This window comes from Procambarus clarkii, chromosome 55 (assembly GCF_040958095.1).
Source record: "Procambarus clarkii isolate CNS0578487 chromosome 55, FALCON_Pclarkii_2.0, whole genome shotgun sequence".
Classification (NCBI taxonomy): domain Eukaryota; kingdom Metazoa; phylum Arthropoda; class Malacostraca; order Decapoda; family Cambaridae; genus Procambarus; species Procambarus clarkii.
The window spans coordinates 18,693,201-18,705,032 of NC_091204.1; positions in this window are offsets into that span (position 1 = coordinate 18,693,201).

Genomic DNA, 11,832 nt, shown 5'->3' on the forward strand with positions numbered 1-11,832 from the left:
CAACATCTGACGCATCAATGTGTAATATAAATGGTTTATCAAATTGGGGACTAGCAAGAATAGGTGAGGTGGACAATATGCCCTTTAGGTTCTGAAAAGCATTCTGACAATCTTGTGTCCACTGAAACTTTACTTGCTTGCGTAACAAGTTTGTCAAAGGAGCAGCTACTGTTGAAAAATTCCTACAATAACGCCTATAGTATGCACACATACCAATAAACCGTTGGACTCCTTTCTTATTGGTCAACACTGGGTAGTCCACAATGGCTTGAATCTTATCTTGTAAGGGGATAATCTTACCTTGGCCTACCTCGTGGCCAAGATAAGTTATCGTACTTCTTGCCCAACTACACTTATTCATATTTATGGTTAACTTTGCGTTTTCCAACACTGTAAACAAGTTCTTAAGGCCTAAGAGATGATCGGCCCAATTCTTACTGTACAAAACAATGTCATCAAGGTAGGCCCTACAATCTGGCACATCCTTGAGTAAGAAATTCATAAGTCTTTGAAAAGTAGCAGGTGCATTTCTCAAACCGAATGGCATGACATTAAATTCATACGCACCATCAGGTGTAACAAAAGCAGTAACCTCTCTAGCATACTCTGTTAATGGAATTTGATAATACCCTTTTGACAAATCAAGCTTACTTACATATTCGGCATGACCTATGGACTCTATACATTCTTCCAACAAGGGTAAAGGAAAAACGTCCACTGTAGTGTTCTTGTTCAGTTTCCTGTAATCCACGCACAATCTCCAGGTTCCATCTGGTTTTGGCACTAACAAACACGGAGAGCTCCAAGTACTTTGACTTGGCCGAATGAAATCATGCTGGAGCAGATATTCCACTTCTGCTTGCATAATTTTCCTCTTTTCGGGATTCACTCGGTACGGATGTTGTCGAATGGGGGTGCTGTCCAGGAGCTGAATGTCGTGTGTGATGAGGTGGGTCTGGGTAGGAACCTCCCCAAACAGAGATGTATGGTTGTCCAGCAGAACCTGGAACTCATCACGTTGTTTCTCCTGTAAATGACATAGCATCTCCCTGCCATTGGAACTGGAACTGAGAAGTTGGATATTAACAACATGTCCCTCACTACAATTATCCTCAGGTGGTAACTCTTCCCGACTAAAACAAGCTACTACACCAGGTCCAACATAAGCTTTTAATCTGTTAATGTGTACAGTCATTTGGGGTTCTGAAAGATTAGGGTTAATTAGTTTATAAGTTAGGTCTCCCACCTTGTCTACCACTTGGTAGGGTCCTGCGAACTTATGGGACATGGAAGTCCCCATACGAGGTTTCAACACCAACACCAAATCTCCGACATCAAACGACCTTAGCTTAGCTTTGAACTTCTTGTCATATCGTACTTTCATGGCTTGTTGAGTCCTTCCCAGATGTTCTTTCGCCAACTCACGAGCCCGACACAACTTAGCCTTGACCTCGCTCAAGTACAATCCGCTCTGATGAACAGAGACATCTCCCAACAACTTTTCTTGTAGCATTTTAAGAGGACCTCTTACTTGGTGACCAAACACTAGTTCAAAGGGTGAACAGCCCAATGACTCTTGTAGCCCTTCTCTAGCAGCAAACAACACAAAGGGGAGATTCTCATCCCAATTACGTGGATGAGTTTCTCCGGTTGTCTTTAGCATTTGTTTCAAAGTCTGGTGGAAACGTTCAAGTCCACCTTGGCTTTGTGGATGATATGGACTGGACAATTTGTGCCGAATCCCTCGGGATTCGCAAAAAGTTCTGAAAACTTTAGAAACGAAATTTCCCCCATTATCACTCTGAATAACTCTAGGCATTCCAAACAACGAAAAGAATCTTTCAAGACACTTTATGAGATTATGAGCCTTGGTATTCCGTAGAGCATAAGCTTCAGGAAATCTAGTAGTCATACACATGAGAGTGAACAAAAACATGTTACCCGATTTAGTCTTAGGTAAAGGACCCACACAATCAATTACAACATGAGTAAATGGTTCATCAGGAACTACAATAGGTTGCAATGGTGCTCTAGGTACAGATTGATTTGGTTTACCAACAATTTGACAGGGTATACAGTTATGACAATATCTGACCACGTCTTTCTTTAACTTTGGCCAGAAAAAATATTTACTTATCTTATGGTACATATTCGTGATACCTTGATGACCTCCCATGGGGTCATCATGTGCAGCCTGCAGGACCTGCCTACGATAATCATTGGGGACAACGAGTTGGGTTCTAATCTCACAATCCTCTGAAGAGGGAGTTCCCTTGGGTCTCCACCTTCTCATCAGAAGTCGATCCTTGAAGAAGAAACCCGTCCCTTCCTCCAATGCATCAATATTATCAGGAGCCTCAGAAATACACTTACTTAAACTAGGATCAGTAGTCTGTACAACACTTAAGGGCAATGACTCAGACTCAGCAGCGAGCGGGCAAGAACCTAGTAGCTTGATCTCTTTTCCCGATTGATCAGAATAAAATGGAGTCATAGCTACTTCGGCCTCACTCTCGACAACTGGCACACTGGAGACAAGCGGGCAAGGTACAGATAGTTCAGCCTCCTCACCTTCACTTTCCTTGTGATTTAGGTTCGGCGGGGCTTCTACTACGGCCTCACTCTCATCATCCAGTCGAGTCATAAAAGAATCCTCAAGATCCACCTCCCACTCCTTTACTGAAGGGGTCCTGGTCTTGGGATCAGCAACCTTAGTGAAGACAGGATTACTCTCACCTGTTTTTCCCATTGATCTAGTAACAACACAAGCAGGGTAAATAATATCATCATCTGCTTCCGGTTGAGCTAATACATTATGGGGTTTAGTTAACATGATGGGACACTTGGGCCCTACAACCATTTGGTTGCCAAAATCATTACCTAGAATAATGTCTACCCCAGGAATGGGCAGTTGTTTACTTACACCAACATTACACCATCCTGAAGTATATTTAGAATCAAGGTTAACTTGCAATAAGGACACTGGTTGCACACTTCCGGCAATACCCTGGAGAAGCACAACTTCACCCAGATCTCGGGTGTCAACATCATCAAGTACCTTCTGGGTAATAAGAGACTGTGAAGCTCCAGTATCACGGAGTAATTGAACAGTCTTGTGTCTACCATTAGTACATAATAAGGTACCTGTGGACATATAGGGTTTGAATTCAGCCATCCAATTGGGACTGACTGTAATACATGAAGAATTTATAGGTTGCACTCCTTTACTCATAATAAGACCAGTTGGTCGGAGTTCAGGATGCAAACTAAAACATGAAGAAATCACATGCCCCCTTCTCTTACAATGGGTACAATGTTTGACAGTGGACACACTGGTATAACCAACTGCCGGTTTAGAATTAGCATTACTAGGCTTAGATGATCCTGGCAATGGAGTAACCATCTTAGGGTTAGTAAGAGAAGAGTTCACGGGAGTAACTGTCGCACCAGGAGGAGACTTATACTGATAAGGAGTACGGTGAGCATTGAAATTTACTCTACGACTAGACTTAGGTGAAGTGGCCATAAACGGGGCCTTAGTCAGCAACTCATGCTCATCCGCGAGCTTTGACAGCTCATCAATATCGGTTACATTCTTTTGTTCTGCCATAAAAGTAGACAACTGGTCTGGAAGACAGGACAATACTTCTTCCATTATGAGAAGATTCTTTAGAGCATCAAAATCAGTGACTGCAAGTGACTTTAACCATCTGTTGCAAAAATTCGTCTTCTGACGAGTAAAATCGGCTATTGTCTGATCCTTGATTCTCCTTAGGTTCCTGAACTTTTGCCTGTGTGCCTCTGGATTTAGTTGGTATGCATTGAGGATGCTTTTCTTTACAAAGTCATAATCAAAACTATGAGCGTCAGGGAGGGATGTGAAAACCTCCTGACTACGCCCCTTGAATTGAGACTGCATAATGGCTACCCACTGATCCCTTGGCCAGTTCATACTGATGGCAATTTTATTAAAATGTGCAAAGAAAACCTCAGGATCTTCCTCATTGAACTTGGGCAACTCTATATACTTATTCATCCTGATGGGATTATTATCACTATTTGTTGAAACATTACTAGTATTTCCATGCCCAGCTGCCATACGCTGTGATTCAAGCCTGAAGTTAGTGTCAGCCATTTGATGTTGAATCTCTAATTGTTGCTTCTTTGTGGCTTCAAGTTGCAACTCAATTAACCCTCTCTGGTTTTGTGCCGCAATTTCTAAACGCCTAGTCTCCAGCTCCCTTTGCTGAGCTTCAGCCTCTAATATTTTCTGTTCTTTTTGAGCTTCAAGCTCTAATTGGCGAGCTTCTAACTCAAGACGCTTTAACGTCATCTGATCACTCGACTCCTCTCTTAACTCCTCTAGAATTTCTTCATCTAAATCCCCATTCTCAACAAAATGCGTCACAATGACTTTCAATATTTGGGCTTTAACCATTCTATTGCTGGCGGTCAAATCCAACTGATTTGCCATTTGTATTAACTCAGTCTTTTTAAGGTTCTGAATCCCTTCAAAGTCTGGGTGAGCCACCAACGCTGCAACTTTCTCCTCCATCGTTACTAACACTTGGCACTTGATTCACAAAATTAATTAACACAATGGCACTGCACTACACTTCACTGTAAAATTGTCACCACACTGAAAATTCGCTTGGCCTCACTGCACAAACAAAATATATAGGATGACTTACCTCAAAATCGTGAAACGTTGTTACTTGACACACAGGAAGGCTTGATTGGCACATGGAATAGTTCTTAAGAAACACACAGAGACACTTGACACACTGGTACCTAGGAAGGCAAGGTTAGATTAGCATAGTTAAGTTAAAAATGGGACAATATATCCCGGACAGGCCCCCATAACTCTTTGTTACCTATCGTACGTTACGGCTCGTGATCCTACAGCAGCCAAACTTTAATAAGTCTAGGGATACGACACAACTGCTGTTCTCAATAGCGAATCACCAGTATAACCCCTTAATGGGTAATGAGCATTAAATAGAATCTTCATAGGACTGAAGAATAAAGATACTAAGTATAGATATATACTATTATATTAAATAAATCTCAAAAAACAAACAGATGATTATATGGTCACAATATATCACATTAAAAATATCACTGTAACTTCCAGACATTAAATCAATACTAAGAATAATTATATGGCTAGAATAAAAGAATGACTTAACTCCAACAAGTGTTATCTCCCCGGTTTCTGCTCAGCTACTCAACTCCAATATGAGAGTCAAAAAACACATTGCCTTGCCCCGCGAATAAATTGGCAAAGTTACAATATTTATTATTTCAACAATGGAGCACTATATTGTGACAAGAGTAATCTTAAACTAACTTAATGAATAATTAGTACATATTGATATAGACAACAAAAGTACGTGTTTCTTTACATAGTAATTAAAATATGCATACAGAATAGCATAATGGCATGCACACCCCAGCAACGGACGATCCCACGACAATTTGCCAGATACAGTTCACTCAATTATTATTTCACTCTGTTACCCACTTATGATCACATATAAATCATTAGTTCCCGTGGGAAAACTGATCACACAAAGAAATAAACAATCATTCCCACGATACGCTGGCCTAACGCCAACACTGTAACATGAATGTGCATTTGCATAGAACATATAAGTATAACAATATACATGCTTGTAATTTACATACAATTATAAATGTACATATTAATATATTCACTTACGTATCTTATAAGGGTACGTAACATAGACAACCTAAGTTGACGAGGACCTCGGTAGAGTGAGACCCTGTCAACAGCAGTTGTGTGGGAGAAGGCATTAAACGGAAGTTGAGCTGTCAAGCAACCAATAATGATGTCAACACTCTTCTATGTAAATTTATTTTCAACGGAGGATCGAATGTTGACCCCCTACCAACACTAAACGGTATATTACCATATATTACAAGGGAAGGGAACTATCAGAGGGGGAAAAGCGCCAAGCCATTACGACTATGTAGCACTGGGAAGGGATCAGGATGAGGAATTTTGGGGATAGAACTGGGGGAAGGAATGATGCCCAACCACTTGAACGGTCGGAGATTGAACGCCGACCTGCATGAAGGGAGACCGTCGCTTTACCGTCCAGCCCAAGTTGTTGGGCGCCATTCCTGCTCCCCGTTCCATCCCAAGAACAAGATAACTGTCACCTTGCTCATAAAGAACTCTCCATACACCAGCTCCTACACAAAAGAGAGGCGTCACACCCCACACCACACCTGGTCCTACACACACAGTAGGGGTCACACTCCTGGTGACACACACCAGCCCACACCTGCCGCCCTCTCCCCCCTCCCCCCGGCCCACACACAGGGGAGGGGGGTGATCATAATTACAAGCACTGTTAACGGAGAGTAAACGTCCTGGCGGCAAATAATAAGAAAAGACGTTCCTGTGAGACGCCGTTGCTGGCTTCCTCGCCGGGGTAATAGCCACCTTCCTCTGCGCAGGTCCTCAGTATGACGCGCAATCTTGCAGCCTTAGAAAGACAAAAACAAAGGAGACAAACGTTCCGCAACACGCTCGTGTAAGACTTCTACTTGAAGCAACGGTTTATTACAGTCTAACACTATGTTCAATAATAAAATGGTCTATCTTCAATCTGCGTTTTTGAACACAAAGGATTTTGCTGTCTTGCATCCGGTCGACAACAAGAGCTCTGTATTTCTGCTGTTCTCCTGTCCACACTAAAGACTCACACTGATGCCCTGTCCACAGAATTCTTGTCCATTAGTAAAGGCTCACCTTGTCGTCCTACACATAGTGAAAGCTAATATTACCTTCCTGTACAAAGTAGAAGCTCACAATGTCTTCCCGTCCATAGGAAAAGGTCGCTTAGTCTACCCGCCCATAATAAAGGCTCACCTGGTCTTCTAAATTTCCTTGTACACAGGAAATTCTCGCCATATTCTGTCTTCCTGCCTCGTGCCCACAGTAAATACTCATCCAGTATTCTAACACGCCATCCCAGGTTGACGAGGACGCTGCAGGAGGCCTTGCCGGAGGCGGTGATGGTGGTGCTCTGGATGTCTCTGGGAAGTTGTCCGGTTGATGGGGGGGGGGACGCTTCCAGTGACCCTGCCAGGGGTGATGGTGAGAGATTCCCCCTGGTGGCCTTGCCGGGGGTAATGGTGTTGGTGATGCCCCTGCTTGGTGGCGGCCTTGCTGGGGGCGGTGACGGAGACGTGGCTCCGAGCTCGGTATCCCAGCAGGGTGTTCAGTCAGCAAGCCATCGTGACTAGGCTTATTATTATAACTCATTATTAACACTTTTGTGCCCTCTACCTTCCTGACGACTAGCTGTTGTTGTTGTTGTTTTAGATCGTTAGTTAAATCGTCAGTTGTATACAACTGACGATTTACTATAAACCCAGAAAAACGGCCAGCCTACTCATGAGAAACTCTCCAGACACAAAACAGAACGCTTTAAAAGAGACTAACGTCGTCTATGCCTTCAAATGCCCACTTGGGGACTGTAAGCTCCAAAAAACCCAGTATATAGGCAAGACAACAACATCTCTTTCTAGGCGTTTAACGATGCATAAGCAACAGGGCTCCATTAAGGAACATATAATCTCTTCCCATAACCAAACCATCGCCAGAGAAATCCTAGTAAACAACACAGAAATCATCGATAGATACAGCGATAGCAGGCGGCTTGACGTTTGCGAGGCACTACACATCAAGAAGTCAACACCAGCAATCAACAGCCAATTATTGCACAACTATATTCTACCCACCTCAAGACTCCGCTCCAATATAGAAGCATCAAGAAATATGGACCAATAGGCTTTCTACAAACACTTCTATTCAATATCCATTGTTTCGTGTTCTGTCTTGTGTTGATGAAATTAATACCCTATTAATACTCTTGTTCTGTCTTGTGTTGATGAAATTAATACCCTATTAATACCACATTTTGTTCTGTCTTGTGTTAATGCCACATCACCCCTTCCACCTCACTCAAATGTAGATATAAAATCGGAGATACGTAAGTTCTATTCAGTTGTGTATTTGTGAACTAAAGTCTTTGAAAATGTAATAAGTTTTACGAAACGCGCCCGTGTCGCGTCAGACTAGAAATAAAAATGAATTTTGGAGAATTGATTTTTGATTTACCTCCAACAGTGAAGCGTAATGTACGAAAGATTGAGAAAATTCGTGTTAGAATTATTAATCTTACTTTTTCGGTCATATTTAATAATATATGTCTACAGGAAAGACTGCTACCAAAATATACTAATATATATATATATATATATATATATATATATATATATATATATATATATATATATATATATATATATATATATATATATATATTTTTATATGAATGAAAACTCACACCCCAGAAGTGACTCGAACCCATACTCCCAGAAGCAACGCAACTGGTAACTACAGGGCGCCTTAATCCGCTTGACCATCACGGCCGTAAAAGGAAGTGATAGCCGAGGCTATTTGAGCCACTTCCCCGACGGCAACTCGGATGGTAATCTTGGGCATAGCATTTCACCAAATCACCTCATTCTTTGGGGCACACGTGAGGAACACAAATGCGAACAAGCTGAATGGTCCCCAGGACTATATGCGAATGAAAACTCACACCCCAGAAGTGACTCGAACCCATACTCCCAGAAGCAACGCAACTGGTAACTACAGGGCGCCTTAATCCGCTTGACCATCACGGCCGTAAAAGGAAGTGATAGCCGAGGCTATTTGAGCCACTTCCCCGACGGCAACTCGGATGGTAATCTTGGGCATAGCATTTCACCAAATCACCTCATTCTTTGGGGCACACGTGAGGAACACAAATGCGAACAAGCCTGAATGGTCCCCAGGACTATATGCGAATGAAAACTCACACCCCAGAAGTGACTCGAACCCATCCTTTTACGGCCGTGATGGTCAAGCGGATTAAGGCGCCCTGTAGTTACCAGTTGCGTTGCTTCTGGGAGTATGGTTCGAGTCACTTCTGGGGTGTGAGTTTTCATTCGCATATAGTCCTGGGGACCATTCAGGCTTGTTCGCATATTTTTATATATATATATATATATATATATATATATATATATATATATATATATATATATATATATATATATATATATATATATATATATATATATATATATGGCACAACTCTCCTAAACACGAGAGTTAAGTATACAACTTTAGAACACTTTCCCACCAGGAGACTCGAACCCTAGCAAGCACAGAAGCCTTCCAGCAACTGGCATAACAGGTACGCCTTATCACTGTTGGAGTGTTCTAAAGTTGTATATATATATATATATATATATATATATATATATATATATATATATATATATATATATATATATATATATATATATATATATATATTAGTATATTTTGGTAGCAGTCTTTCCTGTAGACATATATTATTAAATATGACCGAAAAAGTAAGATTAATAATTCTAACACGAATTTTCTCGATCTTTCGTACGTTTCTTTTCACTGTTGGTGGTAATTCAAAAATCAATTCTCCAAAATTCATTTTTATTTCTAGTCTGACGCGACACTTGAGCGCGTTTCGTAAAACTTATTACATTTTCAAAGACTAAAGTCTTTGAAAATGACTTATATATATATATATATATATAAATATATATATATATATATATATATATATATATATATATATTATATATATATATATATATATATATATATATATATGTCGTACCTAGTAGCCAGAACTCACTTCTCAGCCTACTATGCAAGGCCCGATTTGCCTAATAAGCCAAGTTTTCCTGAATTAATATATTTTCTATAATTTTTTTCTTATGAAATGATAAAGCTGCCCTTTTCACTATGTATGAGGTCAATTATTTTTTATTGGAGTTAAAATTAACGTAGATATATGACCGAACCTAACCAACCCTACCTAACCTAACCTAACCTATCTTTATAGGTAAGGTTAGGTTAGGTAGCCAAAAAAAGCTAGGTTAGGTTAGGTTAGGTAGGTTAGGTAGACGAAAAAACATTATTTCATGAAAACTTGTCTTATTAGGCAAATCGGGCCTTGCATAGTAGGCTGAGAAGTGAGTTCTGGCTACTAGGTACGACATATATATATATATATATATATATATATATATATATATATATATATATATATATATATATATATATATATATATATATATATATATATAACAATGGATAAAAATTGTAAAAAAATCAGATGCAGAAAAAACCTAGATTAATACTTCTTCGGGAAAAAGGGTTATTGAATTCTGGAGGCAATTATACCGGGTATTATAACAGACGCGGGATGACTGGATTGTTTCAAGCGAAGGTTAGACATATGGGTGCTTGAGTTTGGGTGGATATAAATAGGAGTTGTCTCGTGTGGTTCAGTAAGCCTTCTGCAGTGGCCTTTATTTTTTATGTTCTCAGGTCTCGTGTGTTTTTTTATTATGGAATCGACCAATCCGTTGACAATGGGACGGATTAGTAGGTAGTAATGCACCACAAAGCTGACGTTTTCTATGCAGCTGCCTTGGTAGGTTAGACGATTTACTTTGGCTTGTACGTTTCTGGTTAGGCGAAACAGTTGCATTTGTTACGGAGTGGCGAATCTAGATAACGAGCCTATGTTCTGTTTTGTAGAAACATGTTGTTTAATTTTTAAGGCCTATGTAAAATAGTTTTAGGACTATGTAGTTTTTACTATACTACGTTAGTGCCACTGTAGCGCTAATTACACGGAGTCTGGAGCATTAATGAGAGAGAGAGAGAGAGAGAGAGAGAGAGAGAGAGAGAGAGAGAGAGAGAGAGAGAGAGAGAGAGAGAGAGAGAGAGAGAGAGAGAGAGAGAGAGAGAGAGAGAGAGAGAGAGAGAGAGAGAGAGAGAGAGAGAGAGAGAGAGAGAGAGAGAGAGAGAGAGAGAGAGAGAGAGAGAGAGAGAGAGAGAGAGAGAGAGAGAGAGAGAGAGAGAGAGAGAGAGAGAGAGAGAGAGAGAGAGAGAGAGAGAGAGAGAGAGAGAGAGAGAGAGAGAGAGAGAGAGAGAGAGAGAGAGAGAGAGAGAGAGAGAGAGAGAGAGAGAGAGAGAGAGAGAGAGAGAGAGAGAGAGAGAGAGAGAGAGAGAGAGAGAGAGAGAGAGAGAGAGAGAGAGAGAGAGAGAGAGAGAGAGAGAGAGAGAGAGAGAGAGAGAGAGAGAGAGAGAGAGAGAGAGAGAGAGAGAGAGAGAGAGAGAGAGAGAGAGAGAGAGAGAGAGAGAGAGAGAGAGAGAGAGAGAGAGAGAGAGAGAGAGAGAGAGAGAGAGAGGAGAGAGAGAGAGAGAGAGAGAGAGAGAGAGAGAGAGAGAGAGAGAGAGAGAGAGAGAGAGAGAGAGAGAGAGAGAGAGAGAGAGAGAGAGAGAGAGAGAGAGAGAGAGAGAGAGAGGAGAGAGAGAGAGAGAGAGAGAGAGAGAGAGAGAGAGAGAGAGAGAGAGAGAGAGAGAGAGAGAGAGAGAGAGAGAGAGAGAGAGAGAGAGAGAGAGAGAGAGAGAGAGAGAGAGAGAGAGAGAGAGAGAGAGAGAGAGAGAGAGAGAGAGAGAGGGGGGGGGGGGGGGGAGGGGTAATGTGTAAAAATCATAATACGGTATCAGAAGATACCTCAGAAGCCGTCCTAGAAGATTCAGCTGAATCCCAGGTTACGTTACTTTTCAGCACGTCGTGGCCCAGTGGTTTAAGGCATGTGCTTTGGGACTTTTCAGTGTGCAGGTTCGAATCCTCCTCATGGTTCCTACTGATTTTCTCATTATTATTATTATTATTATTATTACTA